Here is a 23,615-nt window from a genome sequence, read left to right as displayed (position 1 = left end):
CCACTGTGATTAACCGTGTAATCCTGAATGAGGCCATTGTTCTTCAGGATATGCCGGATCGGCCTGAAGCCTTTGCTCGGTCCCTTGTATGCATTCAATATGATTGTATTGTTCGGTCCCTTATATGCATTCAATATGAAATACCCAAAAGAACTGAAATATACTTTTGAAGTTATTCAGAAAATCTTTATGGATCTTGGTGATACCTGCTTTGCGTCCAGTCACTTAAATAAAAATTGTTGTTGACCATTTTGTGGATGTTATTGAAGCTACGGCAAATGGGACAATGATTGTTGCAATCAAAATTTAATAGTACATACTAATATCACAATGTATAATTTGGTTCAATCTTTGCAGCCAAAAATACTGAATCTTTGATCTTTGTTTTTTTTATCTGGCTGTAGCGGTACAAGCTAACTATTTTCTTTTCTGATACACTGTTACATGCAGTAAAATAGTTCATGTTATATATGAATCATACTGTACTTTACTAAGGTTTGAGGTTTATTCAGATGCAATGTTAATGTATTCTTAAGTTGATCTGTCAAAATAATGCAAAATTCATCATGCAGTGTTTGAATCTAGTATATTTTGTCATATACTCATTTTCTTTTTTTCATGTTTTCGGATGCTTTTACTTATGTTTGTTCTGGGTTTTTGGGCAAAATATAACTTTTTTTTGGATCTCATCTTTCAATTCATGTTGAAAAAAGTGGTAGTTTATAATTTACAAATTTTCCAATTATTAAGATTTCTGTACTATTTTTCTATAAACATGCTTAATGCAGAAGACATGTACGGCATATCGTAGACTGTATTTTAATGTGTTCAGACAAACTATTAAAAAAGAGAGAGAAATTTGTTTTGTGGTTTATTAAATTTTAATTATGAAAAATAATCATGAACACATAATAGATCAATCTGTAGTAATTGCCTTCAGCAAACAAAAAATATTTTGTTTTGTTATTTGTTAGGTCAACAAATATATTTATGTTGTGAGAACTAAGGATTTTAACAAAATACTTTGAGTTGCTTTGTTTTCAGACCCTGTTTGTTCAGTTAACTCATAAAAGTGCTTCTGATAGGTTGCCTTATTATTTTAAGTTAACACAACTTTTTTTTTTACAGTGTATTAACAGATTTATATGACAAGTGACATGCATTCTGCATGTTACAGTTACACAGTCACAGTACAGTATATGCATTTACAAACTCTAAGGCAGCTTTTAAATCCCACCAGCCTGCTGCTACACTAAATTAAAAAAGTCTGGCATTTTTAGCCGAAATTGCGGCCTTGTTTTAAGTTAAAATTATGCGTCAGTAGCTGCTAAACAGGCCAATGTGTTTCAGTCAAACAAGTTCCTATTTTAAAAGGGTATTTATTTATTTTTTTTATATCTGGTAAAAGACATGGTATAAAATAATTGTTATTTAACCTCTGTTCATAACAATTTAAATAAAAATGCTGATTGTTTTTGCATCATTTGTGATTTTAAATTTAAAAGGTGTCTTTTCAGTCTCTATTTTTCATTCAAATTTCATTTAAAAAAATCATGAGAATTAAACTGAATCTTGAGTAGAGTATTGCGAAGTGAATCCGTCTCTGGCTGTCTGCCTTAACACGTTTTCACGTCCATTATACCAAATAGACAAACAGACTTTTTATTTAACCGAACCAAATAAGTGATTCTCTCTCTTTGCAAAATTTTAAATCTAGAAATAAATACAGCTAACTGTCATGAAATGGACTCACAAAGCCACTGGATTTGTAACACAGTGACCTCCACAATCACTTAGTTATCATACAACAGGATGTCATGATTATCTAATTACAAGTTTAAATAGGGATACAAAACTCAGCCAAGTTAAAAGGTCAATTCATCTGCTTTGTTAGCTCAAAACTAAACAGTGTGTGTCATAAGCTTCACAAAACCCAGACTGCCCCAATTCTTTCTCTTGTCCCATGGAGATGAGTCAGACTGTGACCAGGGAAACTTTCATTTACTTTCTCAAAAATAATCAGCAATGACTTGCATATTGATTGATGCAGCTACACACAAGTGGGCAAAATAAAATCTATAGAGAGGAAAAAGTATAGGGCTCTGAAACACAGTAAATAAACACATGTGTACAAAATGATGTCAGGTTCAATTTCTTTAACAGGATCATATATTCTTTTAAGCGGTACATTAAAAAGTGAACATTGAGTAAAGCTTAAGGTGTTTAATTTTAAATCTCATATATAAGACTTAACTAAAGGACATGACCTTATTAAATGCACAAAGTGCAGCAACGGGCAGCAGAAATGTTACACTGCATTAAAATTGCTATGCTGTTTAAAGGCTCATCAAAAGTTCAAGATTTTCAAAATTGCCATCTTCTCAAAAATAAATGCAACTGGTTAAAAGTCAAGAAATGTATTTTGGTACCAAGACTGACAACAATTTAGAGCTCTGAAACAGATACAGTGTTTCAGGTGTTTCAGCATTCTGCCAAAATACAAAGAATGATTTTTATAGATCAAGAAGTCTTGGTTTGTTTTTGCGTCTAAATATAACATTCTGCATGTCAACTTCAATGCTCTACCGTTGAGGGTGCTATTACTTCTGTTGCACCCTATAACCATACTGAAGCAGGACAGGGTGTGGGTTGGCATGGGTGTGGATTGTGAAAAAAGGTGTTTAAGTGTGTGTAAGAGAGGTAGAGAGAGGGCAAGACTACACTTACTGTTTTACACAAAGCACATAAAGTCTATGATTAAACCTGGAGACTGATATTGATGATGATGTCACTACAGATCGCATATGGAAGGTGGGAGTGTGTCACGTTTCCTCTTTTATCACTTCCTACATCTCCTCCAGGGTGCCAGGACATGAGTCCATCTGAGCCTCTTGGTGCCAAGCATCACCACTGAGAAAATCCATAACAGAGAGTTTCATAGAGGTTTTTCATGGAGGTACCAGTTAAACACTAATAGTCTGGAAGGCCTGAAAAACCATATCACAAATTTGACTTTAAAATGGGTGCACTTTACTGAAAACAAAAAAAATTTAGATTGATGCTGCTTGTTTCTGGGTCATGGTATACTATTATGGGACTAAGAACCCTGGTTTAAAGATCTCAGGGCACACAACATACAATGTCACACTTCTTGGGCGGAGCTTATGAAATCGGCAAAGGACACACCCACAGAGACAAAGGCACCATCAATGTTTTAACCTGGCAGAACAACCAGCACTTACACAAGACAGTAGCAGTGTTAGGAAAACCTGCTCTTTTAGTATTTGTCAAGTAGGGTTCTAAAATTTTGGTGACCCTTCTGAAGCTGGTTCTAATGACAGATCTTGACTCAAAGGACTATTCTATAAAACTGTGTTTTTCTAAATGTGTTCTAAAATCTAAAAATATTGGTGTTGATTTTTTAATAGTTTTGCTAAATCCACACTGTTTGTGGTTTATCTCTTAAGCTTTTCAGTTAAGAAACTGTGTTTTATTTGATATTAAGTTTTCTTTAAACTTTCACTTTACGCTTGCTGTACTTTTTGTTCTAATATTGGTCATGGCCATAAAATAATTGTGAGTTTCTTCATTTTTTTTACTGACGTTCACATTTCTGTGGGTGGAGTTCGTATATGATATCCCCAATGGCTAATTAAATGGGGACTGACACATAGTCACTATCGGCATGATTAACTGATAAAACAATGATTACTCGCATGACAGTCAGTATAAACGTAGAAAGATTGCTCTTTTAGTGTTTGTATAGTAAAGTTTTATACAGAGGATCTCCCCAACAGTTTTGGTTAAAATATACATACAAAGTTTTATTTTTAATGAGAATTAAATTTTTTAATAGTTTTATAATCTAACCTTACATGTGATACTCTTAACAGGAGTTAATATTTGTGTTAACAGGTAGGTTACAGTTATTTAAATAACCACTCTTTAAAAACATGTTGAGCAGAAAAGCAACTCAAAAAGCATGTGACAGATCCACCACTTAATTCATAAGGTGAACGTGTATTTGGATGTATATAGCAGATGACAAAATAAAGCTGACAATAGATCAAACAAGCTTTGGGTCATCAGGAGGTCATCTTCATTAAATTACAACAATAAAGAGTCATCTGATATACCCACAACCTAATTCCTGACTTGGGCATGGCTACCATTATCAAGGTGCCTTTTCACAGCAATTCCTGTTTCAATGGGACTGCTTCATGTTAGGATCTGCTCTAGCTCTTTGTTTAAAAATAATAAAATCATAAAAATAATAAAAAGTCTTGTAATAAAAAAAAAACTAAATGTAACACAGTGTATATGCACATAAAGATAAAAATACCTTACTTTAAGCTTTGTCCCTCTCTCTCTCATAACAGAACACATGCTTTTTCTACATGAGGTGTTTATCCATGGCACAGTTTCTCTCAGGAGAGCTCTGAACATACAGAAAAGGTCCTACATGTACCACAGACCAGTATAGTATGATTAGTATGCAAGACATGCCATGTTTCATTTAGCCTTGGCTTAAAGCCTTTGCCTTGTGCTTCAAAGAGCTGCCAAGACTGTGCATGACTTTTATACACAGTCCAAATTTTTACATTTGTGCCACTTGGTTAATTCCGATTAGAAGCAGAACTTGACAAGCTGACAAATGCTCTATTGGAAGGAAATGGAAGCTGACATACAAAATGACGACCACAACAAAGACGTGAGTCATCAACAATGCTTTTGATAACAAGGGAAAGCTGTAATTTGCATATAACACACCCACAAACTTCACCATTAGTGAGATAACCTTGCAGAACAATCCCCACTTCACTGAGGGGTTTATTGTGATGAAGGAATTAGCTCTTTTTTTTTTTCTTTTTTCTTTCCTTGAAATGTCTTTTTTTGTTTTCTTTTTTTCAGGACACTATCATGCTGTGTTTAAATGATAGAGCTTCTTGTTCAAAGTAGTGTTTTTGTCTTTTAAAAGCAACACTTGCTTATGTGGGTGTAGCTATAAGTATATCTGAGTCTGCTGGTTAGATGAATTTGTTCACAACTACCTAGAAATCTCTTCGTTTACTTTTTGTGGTAGAAATACATAAACCTACACAGTTGGACTAAAACAGCCTTAGGGTACCAAAACAGTACATATTTAAGAAGATGCATTTTATAAGCACCTTTTGTTAGTATGATTAACATTCCATCCATGAATATAAATGAAGCACCATAGAGCAATATATCAGTGTAAATGCTAATAATCCCCTGCAAACACCAATGACTACGGATAATTATAAAAACACCTCTAGCATGTGTGCTTCTCATTGAGTTTAACACTGATGTCCTTTATTATTCTTTGTATATTCAATAAAAAAAGATTGTAAAATCATGTCTCAAATTTGTCTTTAAAAGGAGTGTACTTTACTGAAAATGCAATAAACGTCATTTTAACTAAATTGATGTTTGTTTATGGGTCACGGTACTGTATATCACTTACTTTACTTTATATAACTTTACACAATAAGCCTTTTATAAGAACCCTAGTGTGATGACCTTGAGACACGGAACATAAAGTATAAATTCATAAAAGTTATTTTTCCTGTGAGACACATTTCCTGGGCGGAGCTGCAAAGACATGCCCACAGAGATAAAGTCACCATTGATGTAACAACCTGGTAGAAGAACAGGACTTACTCAAGACTTGAATGGTATTAGGAAAATTTGCTCTTTTTGTATTTGTCAAGTAGGGTTCTAAACTTTTAGAACCCTTTTTAAAGCTGGTTTGAATAACAGACTTTTATTAACAAATTTGTTCCCCACCCCCAGGCAGTATGTTATCAGCTGTTCTTGTGAAGCAATCATTATAAAATAACACAAACTATATCCTTTGATAAATAGTTCTAATTAACTATTGCAGTCATCTCACATAACTGACTCTAATGGTATTTACATATTAAATAATTTTTTTTGGCCTCCGAGTGGCGCAGTGGTAAAGCGCTCGCCCTATCATCCGGAGGTCGCTGGTTCGAACCCCGGGTGATGCTGTTTTCCTCTCTCACAGCCGGAGGCACAGAGAGAGCTGATTGGCCGAGCTCTCTCAGGGGGGCGGGATGAGAGGTACTTGCGCTCCCACATTAGTCACGGCGCTACAGCCAATCAGGGGCGTCTGTGAGCTCGCGCACACGGTGGGAGCGGCTAGCGCTTTCCTCCGAGTGTGTTACTCCGCCCCTAACGGTGCGTGAGCGAGCAGTTCGAAAAGATGCGGTCGGCTCGCGTCACGTGGTTCGGAGGAAACACGGGATAGCTTTCGCCCTCCCGACTGAGTGGTTGTAGTAGCCTCGATGTGTGTGGGAGCCCCCTAGTGACGGGGAGTAATTGGCCACGACTAGATTGGGGAGAAAATCGGGGAAAAAAGAATTGGACAGGACTAAATTTATAAAAAAAAAAAAAGAAAAAAAAAAAAAAAAAAAAAAAAAATTTTTTCCATGGATCTTATTTATTTTAGAACATATGGTATTTAAACTAAATGAACAATGTTAGAACAATATAGTTATGTCAGATTTGCTCCTGCAGCCATCCCAGTATTTGTATCTGGGGTTCAAACGTGATATTTTTAACAAAGAGAAAGCTTTTCTTGGCTTTGATCTAAAGCATTAAAAAAGATGGCAAGACTGCATATGGTTTTCTTAGGGTAAAGACCGACCAGATAATATTACGAAGAGATACAGTAAATATGACGAGGACGTGCTGAAAAGCTTTTGACAACAATTAATGAATGAAAATTTGTGACATTTGCATAAGACACGCCCTTACATGTGCCCAGCCACCATCAGTGAGGTAACATTACAAAATCATGCCGACTTCAGTGAGGCTATAACCATGTCAGAAAATTTGCTCTTTTTGTGCTTGTCTAGTAGGGTTCTGGAAATGATCAGAACCCCATCTCCTACCCGGTTTAAAAACAGAAAAGTTGATGAAGTGATAAGTTTTTTAAAATCTTGATGGATTTTGGTTTTAGTTTATGTGTTATATCTTGTCACTTGACTATAGTATGGCATGGTTGTGATCTGCTGTAGCCTAATAATTTTTATATGATTATGTTTTTTAAGATCTCCAAGTATTTTTGGAAACGTTGTCAACATTTTTTTAGTGTAAGAGGTTGGTCTATTGGTATACTAACTAGTATTACAACTCACTAATAGTCTCTGTTTACTTCTTGCTGTAGAAATAATTTGACCATCAAATACAAAAATCACCATCAATATAGCAACCTTGCGGAACAACCACCACTTACATAAATTTAAATTTATCATTTAAAGGAAAAAAAAGGATACTTTTTTTGGCTTTTTTTCTCCCTAAAGTTTTTAAAGATAATGATATTTGCATATGACACGCCCACAACTTAAATGTGCCCAGCCACCATCAGTGAGGTAACTTTACAAAATCATGCCAACTTCATTGAGGCTGCTAGCATTTTAGGAAAATTTGCTCTTTTTGTATTTGTCTAGTAGGGTCCTGGAAATGATCAGGACCCCATCTCCTACCTGGTTTAAAAATAGAATAGTTAATGATATGATAAATGATGTGCTGTAATCTAATAATCTTTATATGATTATGTTTTTTTAAGTCTTCATGGACTTTTGGAAACGTTGTCAACGTTTTGTCTATGGGGTACTAACTAGTTGAACTACTCTAATTTAATTAACTAATCTGTTGGTTAAATTAGTTCCTTACAACTAACTAATACCATCAAATACAAAAAACACCATCAATATAGCAACCTCGGGGAACAACCAGCACTTACATAAGTTTAAATTTATCATTTAAAAAAAAAAAGGATACTTTTTTGGCTTTTTTTCTCCCTAAAGTTTTCAAAGATATTGAAATCACATATGGTTTCCTTAAGATAAAGACTCACAAGAGGAAATTACACGAGATAAATATGTAAAGACGCTAAAAAACTTTTGACAACAAAGAGTGAAAATTAATGACATTTGCCATATGACACGCCCATAACTTACATGTGCACAGCCACCATCAGTGAGGTAACTTTACAAAATCATGCCGACTTCAGTGAGGCTGTTACCATGTTAGGAAAATTTGCTCTTTTTGTATTTGTCTAATAGGGTCCTGGAAATGATCAGGACCCCATCTCCTACCTGGTTTAAAAATAGAATAGTTACTGATATGATAAATTTTATTTTTTAAAACTTGATAGTATGGCATGGTTGTGATCTGCTGTAGCCTAATAATTTTTATATGATTATGTTTTTTAAAATTTCCAAGTACTTTTGGAAACGTTGTCAATGTTTTTTTTAGTGTAAGAGGTTTGTCTATGGGGTACTAACTAGTTGAACTACTCTAATTTAATTAACTAGTCTGTTGGTTAAATTAGTTCCTTACAACTAACTAATACCATCAAATACAAAAATCACCATCAATATAGCAACCTCGCGGAACAACCAGCACTTACATAAGTTTAAATTTATCATTAAAAAAAAGGATACTTTTTTGGCTTTTTTCTCCCTAAAGTTTTCTAAGATATTGAAATCACATATGGTTTTCTTAAGATAAAGACTCACGAGAGGAAATTACACGAGATAAATATATAAAGACGCTAAAAAGCTTTTGACAACAAAGAGTGAAAATTAATGACATTTGCATATGACACGCCCACAACTTACATGTGCACAGCCACCATCAGTGAGGTAACTTTACAAAATCATGGCGACTTCAGTGAGGCTGTTACCATGTTAGGAAAATTTGCTCTTTTAGTATTTGTCTAGTAGGGTCCTGGAAATGATCAGGACCCCATCTCCTACCTGGTTTAAAAATAGAAATGTTTTATTTTTTAAATCTTGATAGATTTTGGTTTTAGTTTATGTGTTATTTCTGCCAAGAGTCACTTGACCATAGTATGGCATGGGTATGATCTGCTGTTGCCCAATAATTTTTTTATGATTATGTTTTTTAAAATCTCCAAGTACTTTTGGAAACGTTGTGAATGTTTTTTTAGTGTAAGAGGTTGGTCTATTGGTATACTAACTAGTTGAACTACTCTAATTTAATTAACTAGTCTGTTGGTTAAATTAGTTCATTACAATTAACTAATAGTCTCTGTGTTTACTTCTTGTTGTAGAAATAATTTGACTATCAAATACAAAAATCACCATCAATATAGCAACCTTGCGGAACAACCAGCACTTACATAAATTTAAATTTATCATTTAAAGGAAAAAAAAGGATACTTTTTTTGGCTTTTTTTCTCCCTAAAGTTTTTAAAGATAATTATATTTGCATATGACACGCCCACAACTTAAATGTGCCCAGCCACCATCAGTGAGGTAACTTTACAAAATCATGCCGACTTCAGTAAGGCTGCTAGCATTTTAGGAAAATTTGCTCTTTTTGTATTTGTCTAGTAGGGTCCTGGAAATGATCAGGACCCCATCTCCTACCTGGTTTAAAAATAGAATAGTTGATGACATGATAAGTGATCTGCTGTAACCTAATAATCTTTATATGATTATGTTTTTTTAAATCTCCAAGGACTTTTGGAAATGTTGTCAAGGGTTTTTTAGTGTAAGACGTTTGTCTATGGGGTACTAACTAGTTGAACTACTCTAATTTAATTAACTAGTCTGTTGGTTAAATTAATCACCATCAATATAGCAACCTCACGGAACAACCAGCACTTACATAAGTTTAAATTTATTGTTAAAAAAAAGGATACTTTTTTTTTTTTCTCTCTAAAGTTTTCAAAGATATTGAATACACATATGGCTTTTATAAGATAAAGACTCATGAGAGGAAATTTCACAAGATACAGTAAATATAGCAAAGACATGCTAAAAAGCTTTTGACAAAGAGTGAAAATTAATTACATTTGCATATGACACGCCCACTACTTACATGTGCACAGCCACCATCAGTGAGGTAGCTTTACAGAATCATGCCAATTTCGTTCAGACTATCTTCATGTTAGGAAAATTTGCTCTTTTTGTATTTGTCTAGCAGGGTCCTGGAAATGATCAGGACCCCATTTCTTATCTGGTTCAAAAATAGAGAAACCTATGAAACAATAAGCTTTACTTACCAAGTTTTACAGCAACCACAAATTGTTGGGTTTAGTTTGTGAATTATTTCTGCCAAAAGTCTCTTAGCTATAGTATGGCATGGGTGTGATCTTTTCTAGTCTAATAATTTTTACATGGTTGTGTTTTTTTTCCAAGATTTCTAAGTATTTCTGGGGTCCGTACGTCGCTTGACACATTTAAGATGAGATCATCGTGCTAGATACAATCTGGCTAAGTTGGTTCTTCGAGCACACCTGTTGTTGTTGATTAGTATGGCTGGATTGAGTTGTCTAGGATTATTGCGCGTTGGTTTAAAAGGCGATATGTATCGACAGTAGAAACACTGATCACAATCCCTTCGATTGGATGACAAAGTGGCAAAAAAGCGAGCTCAATTTTTTTTTTGTAATCTGTGTTATGCGCTGAAATGCCCCCCTGCCATGGATTGCCCCCCCATAATCGCTATCAAATATTGTATTAGAACATAAATTCATAGGTTAATGGTTAACAAATTACATGAGACAATAAAATAAAATAAGCAATATGAAAATAAATGTTGTATATAAAAAAAATTATAATATATTTTTTAAATAAAACGTATACTTTTATATTGTTTTTTAATAATAAGATTTGACAAGATACAGTAAATATAGCAAAGACATGCTAAAAAGCTTTTGACAACAAAGAGTGAAAATTAATTATATTTGCATATGACACGCCCACTACTTACATGTGCACAGCCACCATCAGTGAGGTAGCTTTACAGAATCATGCCAATTTCGTTCAGACTGTCTTCATGTTAGGAAAATTTGCTCTTTTTGTATTTGTCTAGTAGGGTTCTGGAAATGATCAGGACCCCATCTCCCACCTGGTTTAAAAATAGAGCTATCCATAAAACAATGAGCTTTACTTACCAGACTTTGCTGTAGCCACATTTTTTTTATTTTTAGTTTGTGTGATATTTTTGCTGTATCCGTGCTGTAGTATAGTATGGTTATAATCTGGGTTAATAATTTTATATGGTTGTGTTTTTTACAGATCTTTATGTACTTTTGGAAACTGTATCAATGTTTTTTAGCCTCAGAGGTCGGTCTGTTGGTGTACTAAGAAGTTGAACTATTCAAGTTTAACTAACTAGTCAGTTGGTTAAATTAGTTTATTACAACTCACCAATAATCAATGTTTACTTATTGTTGTAGAAATATATTGACCATCAAATACAAAGTCACCATCAATGTAGCAAACCGGCAGAACAACCAGCACTTACACAAGTTCAAATTTAACAATTTTAAAAAAGAGGAAACTTTTCTTGTCTTTTCCCCCTAAAGCTTTGCATATGACATGCCCACAACTTACATGTGTACAGTCACCATCAGTGAGATAACTATAGAAAATCATGCTAACCACTTTCATTCTGTCTTTCAGTTAGCCAAAGTAGCTCTTTTTGTGTTTGTCTAGTAGGGTCCTGGAAATGATCAGGACCCCATCTCTTACTCAGATTAAACTACAAAATCACTACTTCAATTTAATACTGTTAAGAAAGAATAAGCTTTTCTTGGCTTTTGTCTAAAGCTTGATAATAACCTAAGTGATTATTAAAAGTGAGTCAAAAATCTTTGCTGTAAGTAAAAATATACGAAGGCTCGTCATGTGGAAGGCTATTTTTTTTTTTTTTTTTAATAAAAAACACTGGTTTAATGACCTCAAGACAAATAAGAATAATCAATTAATAAATTATTTTTTCTTTGGCAGATCTTGAGAAATCTGCAAAGAAGACGGCCACAGAGACAAAGTCACCATCAGTGTAACAACCTGGCAAAACAACCAGCACTTACACAAGACTGTCAAGCTGTTAGGAAAACTTGGGTTTTTAGTATTTGTTAACTAGATTTAAAAAGGTTAAGGATTTCTTAATGCTGGTTGTAATAGTGTAGTTTTTTTATTTTTATTTTTCTGTGTAGTATATTAAGCATAATAAATGTTGTAAAAAATAAATCAACGTGTGTTTTTGGTCTAGTTTATACCATAATTTTTAAGAAAGATTTTATCAGCCCTGAATTTATGATACTATAGTAAGTAGTTATACATTTTAGCGACCCCACATAACAGAGTGTTATGATATCACAGTGGTGTCTGGGTTCGAACAGGAAATTTTTAAGAAGGAGAAAGCTTTTCCTGGCTTAAAGCTTTAAAAAGATACTAAGGTTGCATATGGCTTTCTTAAGATAAAGACTCACAGGGCAAATTACATGGATATGCAGCAAATATAACAAAAACCTGCTAAAATGGCTTTGACCATGATTAAAGAGTCAAGTGAAATTTGCATATGACACGCCCACACATTTCAGGCGCTCAGGCACCATCATGGAGGTACCGTTAAAGATTCATGCCGACTTCACAGTAACCACTTCCACGTTAGGAAAATTTGCTCTTTTTGTATTTGTTTAGTAGGGTCTTGATAAATTTTTTCTGGTATAACAGAGCAATAAGAGTCTTAGATTCATTTACAGCACAGCAATATGCAAGTAAAAATTCACTAAACAATGATTAAAGAGTGTTGTTGGTATTCCATCAACGTTCAAGTTGTTCACAAGTTTAATATATTTACTGAAAACTGGCAATATGTATTATTGAAATGCAATGGAAATTTTAAACTGCTTTTTTTTTTTTTACATATATAGAGAGAGCTTAACCCTAACACAAACATGACATTTGGACCTCGGCTCGAAGAAAATGTTACTATTCAGACCTTATTAAACTTAATCCAAAAGACAAAAGTAGCTCAGTGGTTAAGGCATTGGACTATCGTCTAGAAGGTCCCAGGATTCAAACCCCACCACCACCAAGTTGTGCCTGTTGGGCCCTTGGGGAAGGCATTCAGTACCTCTGATCTAGAATCAATGTTTTTACACAAATGTGTGTTTTTTAAAGAAAAAGACTTAAAGTACTTTGGTAAAATATATCATAGTTTATTTAATTCCAGTTTTAGTCTATTGAAGTGCACAGCTGAATCACTTTAAACAAGCTTCACAGACTGATTGCAGTTATAGCTTTAGCTCAGTTTTAATAGATTTTATGTTATTAATCTTGATCAGATCCAGGTGATGGCTAAAAGCCATATTGCTGCTATAAAGAAAAGAAAAAAACAACTCCAATGTGACTAAGCACAATGCTAAAATGTGCAACACAATAGCAGCTGATGACTCCCCAGAGATCATAAGTGTGAGAAAGAGGAGGCAAACAGAGCAACAAAAATGGAAGGGGGGAGGGGGGCATATTAAATGGTTTCCTGTGAAAATGGGCCATGATGTCACACATATGAAGCAGCTGTGAAATACCAAATGCTACACGTCCCCAAAACTCACTCGTGTTTTAGTTAGTTAGTTGTCATTTATAATGACGAATCGGTTATTTAGGCTCTGCTGTCTTTAATTCTCACCCCTGAGTAATGTACATCTACTACACTACAGTTTATCACTATATCTGATAAATGTGGGTCGCTGGGTTTCCCATGTTAGATTCTCAGTAGATAGATGAGTAGTGTTCATTTGGTGGTTTCTGTATAAATCATGCGGGTTGAGCTCATCACAGCACCTTCATTACGTGTTAAAAGGTTGCAGTAATTTCCAGAGGAAGCAGGCCAAACATTTATTTTTGCTCAACTCAATTCAGTGCTAATCCTGACCAAGAACCAGTACACTATCCAAAGGTCATCTGCAATGCTTTTTTCCCAGAAATGATAATTCATGATGTGTACATGGTTATTGTCAGTAAGACATGACCATATGATGACCAGTAGCTTGTTTTAGTACCTGTTTTAATATAATGTGTATTTATTTTATCTAGTATACCATAGTTTCAATTATGCATCTTTATTCATGTTTATAACCATTAAATTAAAATTATTCCCAAACTTTGTGCAAACCTACAAGTGAAAGGCATTATATAATAAACTATGAGACAGAATGTTCACTGGAAATCTGTCTATTGATTGACCCACAACATGGCAGATGTCCCAAGTGACCTGGATTTCAACAAAGCAACTGGCAGCTCAGGGGTTAAAGTTATTGTACTACTAATAGCACTGCAGAGCTACTGCTCGAGCACTTAACTAAAGCACCTAACTGCTCAACAGTATGGGTGAGAAAAATGCCCTTGTGAAAGTCAGTTCAGGTATGTACAAATGCCACCCAAAGGTAATGAAATATCTTATAGCTATCATGCTTTTTAGTCTCTTAAGCATTTTTTTATTTTATAACATTTTAGTCCTAATTGAAAATAAAATTAAATCAAGATTATTAGTTCTGTCACTTAAATTGTCCATATACAGTATATGTAGGGTTAATACAAATAAACATATGAGAACACTATTTATTAACATGCCCCAGTGTTCATACATGTACACCCCCCCCCAGAACAACCACCATTTACCCAAGCGCAGGAAGATTTGCTCTTATAGTATTTGTCACTATTTTGTCCTGTTATTTTCAGGACTCCATGGCTTTTAATTCAAATGTCAGATATTTGTACTGCTGCAGCAGACATGAACACAAGATAAAGTATAAATCTTGTAATTTTTACATGCCAAAATGATAATTCTTTTGAAAAAATGTCCTGTTTCTAATATGGGTCCCTTGAAATTCAAACAGATAATAGTCTGGTCTTGTATGAAACATGGAAATGGCCACTGAGTGGACAGGTTTAAGTATAGACTTTACCTGACTGTTCCCATCATGAGTATGTTAGTCAATCTGCCAGTCCATTAATTTCACAGCTCAGGTTTCTAATAGACCATTGCCCTACTCAAATATTATAATCAAAAAGTACTACTTATGCACATTTGAAACACTTTCGGTTCTTGCTGTACTCATGTCTTGTTGTCTTAGATCAGACTGATTAACATGTTAACCGAAGCTTTTCACTTTCTCACCAGCAATATGGCAAAATGCTCTAAAGTAAAAGCTGTTCTCTGATTGCAGCAGTACATTGTGTTTCTGACAACGTGTGCTCCTGGGAAATGCACCCACATGGCAGGCTGCAGTGACATGACTGGAATGAGCTTGAGGGACAAGCTACAATAACAGCTTAAAACAAAGCTTTATTAAGCTTGTTATTTAAAACACATTTTAATTAATAAAAATTTAACAAATGAATTTAAATCAAACATTTCTGCAATATCAGCATTGCAAAAAAACAAACTACTCATCGTCTTCTTTTAATGGGTGAGGCTTGTAATAATTTGCATATGAGACACCCACAATGTATCACAATCATACAAGGTCACCATCAATGCAGCAACCTTGTAATCTTGTAAAATGTTATCCTAGTATGAACTATTGAGAATAGGTTGATTTATCAACCAACAGGCAAACTATCGCATATTTATGTGGCCAAATCTTTTTGCATAGACCAAACACAAGCTACTTCTGGTCTCCCTATAATGATTGTTAACAATTTTGAGACAACTACGCATTCTGGGTAACAAACTGAAAAAAAAATCTTAAAATTTTATTCTTAACATAAAAGAAGGCTTTAATAATTATTTACAACTTTAGTTTCTAATCTAATGTAGGGATATTATTTTTTTTACCAGTTTATTTCAACCTTTATCTGATCTAATCATGACCAAAAAATGTCTAGACCAGAGAAATTAATCTAGCCTGCTTTATTATACTGCAGTGGTCAAACAGCCAACCGTGGTTCTGATTTCTTCAGGAGCTCAGCAGGAGTTTGCAGCATTCATAAAAAAATTTTTTTTTAAAAACTGTACAAGGTATGAGGCAACCGGGACAGGAGGGTGCAGCTCAGTGATCAAACAGTGGTAATTCACAGGTTTCATTTAGCCATGAATGTACACTTTGTGACCAGGGTTAGAAAGTGAGTTTCCTAGACAGGAAGTGATTTATTTGGCTTGTGAATTTTTGGACTGTGGGTTTCTTGTGTTAAAACCATTTACAGGACATAAGGGAGGACTGTTAGAATGAGTGGAGCCAAGGAATAAAGAAGAAACTACAGTATAAGATAATACTGCTTTTAGAGATATCTTTTTAGTGTGTGTGTGTGTGTGTGTGTGTGAGCATATGAAATATATGTATAATATATTATATGACAACTTACTAACTTACTGTATGTGTGTAAATATATACATATGTTTACACACATACAGTAAGTTGCCTACATACGAACATTTGAGTTATAAACTTACATTCGCGTACATTGCTACGTGCATGCAGCATGCATCTTCTGCAAGTGCAGTACATGCCCAGGATGTCCAGAAGCAGGCATAAAAGCAGCAGTGATGAAGCTGGTGCTACTAAGAAACACTAAGCAACAATACAGGCAACTGTGAAAATAATTAAGAGAATTGGACTGAGGTGAAAAGATGGCAAAAATTGCTTGTTTTTTTTTAACATGAATCGTTCAACCATCTACACGATTCTAAAGAACACTGTACTGTATAGCCAATTGTGTTAGTATCCTAGTACCTAGACAATGTTTGTTGGACTTGCGAACAAATTGGACTTACGAACGAGCTTTTAGAACTGAACTCATTCATATGCAGAGGACTCTTCTACGTTTAATCTGAAGTTCCAGCTCTTCAATAAGCACCCAGTGTAATGGGCACTGTGGATTGTTAAACCTTTTTCCTGATAATATTCCAATACTGGCCCTTGAGAATTGCAGAAAACTGTTGGCATAAAAATTTCAGCTGAGGGCTGACTTCTTAACTTTTTCTTGGTCGGCGATTGAGAACGTTTCTGTTCCATACTCTGCTGTTTACTCTCAGGTTGTGGTGATAAATCAACTACTCTTCCTTGAGTTGTTTCGGCACCAGGTCCACCATTTTGAATCTCAACATTTTTGCTCGCACCGCAGTTACAAATGAACTGATGTAACACATTCACACCTGCACAGCAGTGAGTGGGGAGACAATAGCCTATTTCTCCTTTGTAAGCAAACCTATGAATATACTGTATTTTGTGATACATTATTATGTAATATTGTTAATTAATCACAAAAATGTCTTTAAAAATCATAATGATTTTGTTTTTGTCATATCACCCGGCTACAGTAGAAACTCATATCTACTGATCATCCCTTTAATTAGACTGGTTTATATCACTGATTTTTATAACACTGACTCATTTTAAATCTCAGTAACAAGTATCTGTATGAATGTTTTTGTACCAAATTTTTATCAAAAATTATATTATATTATATTATATTATATTATATTATATTATATTATATTATATAGTATATTGTGTCATAAATTTATAATTGTATAATATCAACGTTGCAGGCTAATTCAGCTTGTAATTTATAAGGAAAGCCAATCTCTTGACAAAGCAAAAACAGTTTAGAGATGGATTAAAGAGCTTCATTCACATGCGCATCAACAAGCGACCAGCAGGAAGGTAAAGAGATGTATTCAAACAAGTGATGTCACTGAGAAAGGCTAGCAGGGGTGCATGGGAAACTCCAGGGGAGGGTTATGCATTTAAATGTGCCGAAACCCAGCTGTGCGCCTCAATGTACTAAAGGCCTGGCAGCGCGGATGGGCTGTGATCCAGCCAATCAGAGCGCCCATGCAGGAGGCGCCTCTTATACATACGCTAATTAGGCCTTCACCCTGTGCCCTGTCACTGCGGATAAAGGAGAGGGTTTGACGATAGCTCTAAAGCATTTTCAATCCTGCTGTTTTTTTAATAGATAAAAAATTGGGCGTCTGTTTTTAAACACGCACAAGTGTTATCATATCAAAGATTTGATAAATTACATGAATCACAGTACAAAAAAGGTCATGTTAAACACACAGGCTGCTTCTAGAAAATTATTTAAGACAAGAATAAAGTGACCTGAGCATATGCTGCTTGGAAAATAAATGTAAGTGTAACAAAAAATAAGAAAGATGCCATGACAAAAGGAGCAATGATCTTCTTCACGTATGGCTGACAAAACTTTTAATTAGACACAAAATATTTCTCCTTATTTTGTATCTTAACAGACTGCCTGCCAAACAGTAGTGTAGCATAAAAAAACAGGGTTTCAATGTTGTTTTGTAGTGTAATGTAATTTATCTCACTATTAATTTTAAGGTGTCCTCCAGCATTATTGGCACACTTTATTAAAAAAAAAAAAAAAAAGGCGAAAATTTTTATATGTAATAAAAATTCATGCTAGAACATTAAATAAATTAGATTTTCCAGTGGAGTAATAAAAGAAACCAAGGATGCATTTCTGCAAAGAAATTGCAAAGTGTGATTGCTCAACATCTTCATGTGTGGCAGAGAACAGAACAGTGCACATCTGGCAGATCGAACAACGTCACAATTGGCAACATTTTTTCATTGGGGAAGTGTGTTAACGGCGTGTTGCAAGAAAGAAACGGTTCTACAGACCTGCAAAAAATTGTGCAGGTCTGTAGTGCAGATCAAGTGTTGCCAGAATTATGGATGGAGCTTTTGTTTTAAATAACACTGCCATGCCTGTCTATTTGGATGAACTTATTATAAATTCAAGTTTTGAGCCGCAACCAAAGATGGCTTGGCAGATACGCGTGTTCTTCCATAGTTTTCTCTGATATCTCTTTATCTGCAGGAAGAATCTTCCTTTTCCTTTTGTGGTGCATGATGGGACAGGTTAGTGTAATGTATCCCCTGATCTACACATCATTTGTTTTGCAAATACAGTAAAATCTGGTTTTCACACTATAAGCTCACTGGACAGCTATGTGCTATGTGATAAACATCTAAAACAGCTATATGACACACAACCAACGTCTCTGTCCCAAAGAGCCTGAGTGTGATCATTACTCAACCGCGAGAAACCCCGACATTCATAACGGACTGAGTAACCCAACCGCTCACCAAGACTGTGAATCAGAAATGACATTTTAGGTTTATTGTGATTAACAGTAGATCGTCCTCATCTGAAAAAGGCCTTCAGAAAAAAGTACCCTTAATTGGAAAGTCTTTGAATGAAAAAAAAAACACTTTCTTTTTTATTTTAATGATCTCTGAATGAAAACTGCAAGTTTACAGAAAGCTTTCAAAACCTCATTACAGCCATCACTGGCCTTAATGTGACTAGACACTGTAAGAAAAAAAGAAAAAAAATGACTGGGTCATGGCAGGTTGTAGCACAAAGAAATAAGGGAAAGACAGATTTACGCAATCGGAGAGAAAGGAAAATCTGCACTGTGCTATAAACCAGTATTCATACATTGATTAAATAATGAAGCAACAAAAGTCAATCAGAGCTTTTCTACATTATTTTTTAAACACACACAGCCTACACATCGTATTCAGCGTTCACAGCTCTGACTCAGCAGCATCGGCTTTGATTAAATTTTGTTTTGGCTTAAAATTCTAAAACGGGAAGAGCTGGTTGGTCATGTGGCCATCAGATGGGAGGAAAGTAGTTTTCCTCATCGGATATCTGAAACCCACTTCTGTGGCAAGGAGAGTTGTAGAGAGTTGTAGTCGTATCGTAGGGATGGAACTTGGCGATCGCAAAGGGTGCAGCAGTTATCATCTGAAGGTCGCGAGTTCAAATCAGCCAGGTGATGGTCCGGCAAATCCTGAATGGATTGGATAGCTCTTTCCTCTAAGTGTGTTACGGCACTCCCTAATGGTGCACAAGCAACAGTTTGGCATCCTCACGCGTGTCGGAGGAAGCACGTGTCACTTCTCCTACGCCCTCTCAGGTTGGTAGTTGTCACTGATGAAGTAGTGCCCTTACACGACAGGTGGGAAATGGACATGACTAAATTAGAGAGAAAACTGGATCTGCACCAACAGTGCTAGCGCTGCTTTTGTGGAGCTTTTCAGTAGGAGTGAAAGCACTTCCTCACCCCTACGCAGTGTGGGAGGAGGAGAACAGAATAAAAGAATGAGGGCTGTGCTCAGTGTGCTAGTGGACGTCACAGACTTGGTTAAAGGAGAAAGTGCGCTTGTGTAACGCAAGGAAGAAAAGACGAGTGAACCAAGGTCTGCAGAACACTTCTGCTACAAAAGTGTTCTATTCTAAAGCATTGTATAACCTCATTGTATTGGATGTATATATTTTATCTTTTGAATAAAATGTGCACTCCTTAGTTTTGTGAACTGATTCAGGTCTGGTGAGATTAAGTCTATGTGTGAAAGCAAAACAGATCTTGCATACATCTGTAATCAGGAATGGACTTTAATGAGTTCAAAGGGATACAGACGGGAAAAGCTTTAAGCTGAGTCCCATTAAGTCTGTTTATTCTTTTCTTGCTACTGTAAACATCTCAAGCACCTGTGTGGGCGTTTTTATATTTGAAACTACAGATGCAGCTGTGTTGCTGCAGTCTAGTCCTCAAAAATGTGCGCCATGCACATTCTGCAAAAAAAATAAATGGATAAATAAATAAATAAAAAAACTTTTCAAATACAATCTTTTAGTCTACAAGATTCCTTTACAGGGTTATTATTTTGTGGGCAAAGCCAAACTGTGGCATCATTAAACTGAAGTGAAATTGATCAGGGTTTCCCTTCAGGCCATGCAGCATGAGCAATTTACCTAAAAAAGTTACTGTATTGTTGTTAACCTATTGAATCCTACAGTAAGTAGTTCTAATTAATCAGAATGTGTTTATGTTTATTTATTTGCTTTAACATCAGCTCTGGCATTACTGCTTTACATTCCTGTACTGTGGACGGTCCAGATGAAAAGACATATTCAGCTTATATCTAACATTTTAACAATCTTAATTACCATCTCAATTTTAATGCCTAAATGCTCTTAATGACCATCATAGTTTTAATGCATAAACATCATAGTTTTAATGCCCAAATCAGACAATCCAATCTGCGCGGTGTGAAAGATGCTTTTCTTTACACAATTCTTCCATTTTATGGGAGGCAGTAGTGACTCAAACTGTAAACCTTAAGGTTAAAGGTTACTGATCGAAAGGTTGGGGGTTCAAGCCCCAGCACTGCCAAGTTGCCACTGTTGACCCCTTGAGCAAGGCCCTATGTGGTCCAGGGGTGCTGTAGCCTGCTTGACCCTGTCCTCTGACCCAGGATTCCTTACTGGTATTTTCATTTGACTGTGCACATGACAAATAATTGAGTAATAATCTTTAGTTTACTACTTAAAGTCCCATAATTTCTGTAACTTAAATTACAGAAATGATGGGATAAGCAGAATACAGCTTTTCTGCTTTAAGATGTTATTTAACATCCTTAAGTGTCTCCAGCATCACAAAAATTAGCTATAAGCTGCAATATTCCTTGCTGCAGTATCTTTAAGACAGACGTATATATACAGTAGCACAAATAGAAGCAGGAACTAACCTATTCAATATGGCTTCCACAACATTAAATATGAACAGATTCAATTTATAAAAATACAAAATGTTGCTGTTGGACAGATACTCATATAAGAGGCACAAACACTTCAGGATTAGTTGAAATTATATAAAACAGTGCAGTACAGTGTTCAAATTGCTCAAATTATAATAATTTACAACAAGATAATTTCTGTGTTCTTCTCGAAATCGAAACACAACTACAGGTATTTATTCAAACATTTTAATTATTACTTTATAACTAAGAAATAATTAACTACTGTTCTACCACCTGATGTTTAAACATAGATAATGACATGTGCACGCTGTGAACTTGTATCTTTAAACCACTTCTTACGTATTCTGTACATTGTTGTTTACTTTAACGAGTGACCCAGATTTAGAACGCACGCTATACATTACCACAAAAATGTCACGAAGGTTTCAGAAACAGACATTTTCCTTGGACTACACCAATGTGCAATGACTGCACTGTTGCAACGCTGCCAAGAACTACACTAATCCTCGAAACACGTGTGGCATTCATACTGATGGAGCCAGTCACGCTATACCGAACATGTACGTGAACTCCTGTCACAGCTCAACACAAGATAATATCAATCTCCTTAACAGGGATGCGGGCATATATGTGGTACAAATCATGTGCAAGCAAAACATGTGCTTGTTATTGCTGCACAAGAAAACTGAACAAAAAGCTCATGACATGGTAAGTGGAACGTCAAAAAGAGGGAAGGATGTGCTGCGTTTTTAACAGAATGTGCAACATCTCGTCACACGTGTATCCTCTTTATCCTGAGGTCAGCGGCTTTTAGCAAAGAGGAAACGTCAGGCTTTTCATAATCGTAGCGACGGTTTTAAAATTTATATTTGGCGAAGTCAGCTAAAGAAACAACTAGATATTTCTATAAGCAGTGTTAGATATATTGGTCAGCACGGTGGCTTAGTGGTTAGCACTGCAGCCTCACACCTCCAGGGTTGGAGGTTTGAATCTTGCCACCAGCTTATGTGCAAGCCATGCCAGGTTTGCACCTTGCGCGGTGGGTTTCCTCGGGTAACCCGGCTTCCTCCCAAAGTACAAAGACATGCAATGTAGGCTGACTGGCATTCCCAAATTGCCCAGAAAGTGTGTATGTGTGTGTGTATATATATATATATATTATTGGCACACCTCAACAGAATTAATGATTACACACTTTACAGAAACTAATCACAATTCTCGCCCACTACAGTACATGGGTTATTCCGTTTTGCTCATTTTCATAAAGTGTTCTAGCTGGGGCTTGCACAAACAGTCAGATTAAAATCTCAATCGATTTAGAAGAAACAAATTTGTCCTAAGTAAATGTTTCTTACTGCATACTGAATAATAAATTCCTAAGATCCAAACAAATGACAATAACTGTATGAAATTAATGAACATGGTAAGTGAGTCATGCCTTTGTGTGTCACCTCGGTTAAAACACACCACTGCACAGAGTACATTAAGAGCGATTTTCACCCACAACTGGGTTATGATGTGCTACCTCCAACAGAACAGACACTAATTATTTAACCAGCCATCATTGTTGCTGCTTTCAGCTTACCTTTGAGGACACGCTGCACTCTTGGCAACCTTATATGATCAGGTTTTCTGGTAATAGAGGGAGGATTTTTATGCTGCAGTAAAAATGTTCCAATAACTGCAGACATGCTTCAAATGGTCAATGTTTCCACACATTTTGGTTCTCATGCATGTGTCTTTTCTGATTTAAAGGCTAAGACTATTTTCTATCAAACAGACAGAATTTGTGAGACTGTCACAGAATAACTGTTACTATTTTATTTATACCTACTTTATACAGAACATGTCTGAAAAGAACTTTTACGTATTGCTTTAGGTCAGCAGTTTTAAACTTTTTAAACTATGACATCGCAAAGCTATTAAAAAAATTATTTTATATGTATGTATTTGTATAGATATATCCATCCATCACAAAATGGTGTCAAATATACTAAAGTGTATGTGATTTTTAAATGAATGTAGCTTACACCAGCTGTCTTAGGGTATATTCAACTAAAATCCATAACTTAGATTGTCTGATCTCAGACTAGGAAATAATAAGAAAACACCACCTCAAGATGGAATTCCTACTTAGAGACTTCAAACAAAGTAGCATATTGTACTTTTTCTATTTCATTGGAAATAATTCAGAAACAGTTACATGCATTCATCT

At 35.3% G+C, this 23,615-nt stretch overlaps 1 protein-coding gene and 9 non-coding genes across 13 annotated transcripts in view; 9 read left to right on the top strand and 1 right to left on the bottom strand.

Annotated features, from left to right (window-relative positions):
• dennd5a (DENN/MADD domain containing 5A) overlaps positions 1 to 23,615 on the bottom strand; it is a 57,410-nt gene that overhangs the window by 29,361 nt on the left and 4,434 nt on the right. The gene's annotated exons all lie outside the window — the stretch shown is intronic.
• Positions 5,704 to 5,758, top strand: LOC128543521 (U7 small nuclear RNA). Its single transcript, XR_008365743.1, has one exon. It is a non-coding gene; the product is annotated as a U7 small nuclear RNA (small nuclear RNA).
• LOC128543520 (U7 small nuclear RNA) lies at positions 6,874 to 6,931 on the top strand. Its single transcript, XR_008365742.1, has one exon. It is a non-coding gene; the product is annotated as a U7 small nuclear RNA (small nuclear RNA).
• LOC128543514 (U7 small nuclear RNA) lies at positions 7,468 to 7,525 on the top strand. The gene has a single exon (XR_008365737.1). It is a non-coding gene; the product is annotated as a U7 small nuclear RNA (small nuclear RNA).
• On the top strand, positions 8,083 to 8,140 carry LOC128543519 (U7 small nuclear RNA). Its single transcript, XR_008365741.1, has one exon. It is a non-coding gene; the product is annotated as a U7 small nuclear RNA (small nuclear RNA).
• On the top strand, positions 8,746 to 8,803 carry LOC128543510 (U7 small nuclear RNA). The gene has a single exon (XR_008365734.1). It is a non-coding gene; the product is annotated as a U7 small nuclear RNA (small nuclear RNA).
• LOC128543513 (U7 small nuclear RNA) lies at positions 9,382 to 9,439 on the top strand. The gene has a single exon (XR_008365736.1). It is a non-coding gene; the product is annotated as a U7 small nuclear RNA (small nuclear RNA).
• LOC128543512 (U7 small nuclear RNA) lies at positions 9,974 to 10,031 on the top strand. Its single transcript, XR_008365735.1, has one exon. It is a non-coding gene; the product is annotated as a U7 small nuclear RNA (small nuclear RNA).
• LOC128543515 (U7 small nuclear RNA) lies at positions 10,868 to 10,925 on the top strand. The gene has a single exon (XR_008365738.1). It is a non-coding gene; the product is annotated as a U7 small nuclear RNA (small nuclear RNA).
• On the top strand, positions 11,495 to 11,551 carry LOC128543516 (U7 small nuclear RNA). Its single transcript, XR_008365739.1, has one exon. It is a non-coding gene; the product is annotated as a U7 small nuclear RNA (small nuclear RNA).

The sequence above is a fragment of the Clarias gariepinus genome, chromosome 15, assembly GCF_024256425.1.
Source record: "Clarias gariepinus isolate MV-2021 ecotype Netherlands chromosome 15, CGAR_prim_01v2, whole genome shotgun sequence".
NCBI lineage: Eukaryota > Metazoa > Chordata > Actinopteri > Siluriformes > Clariidae > Clarias > Clarias gariepinus.
Note: the sequence above shows the minus strand (reverse complement) of the source record. Positions and strands in the feature narration are given on the sequence as shown.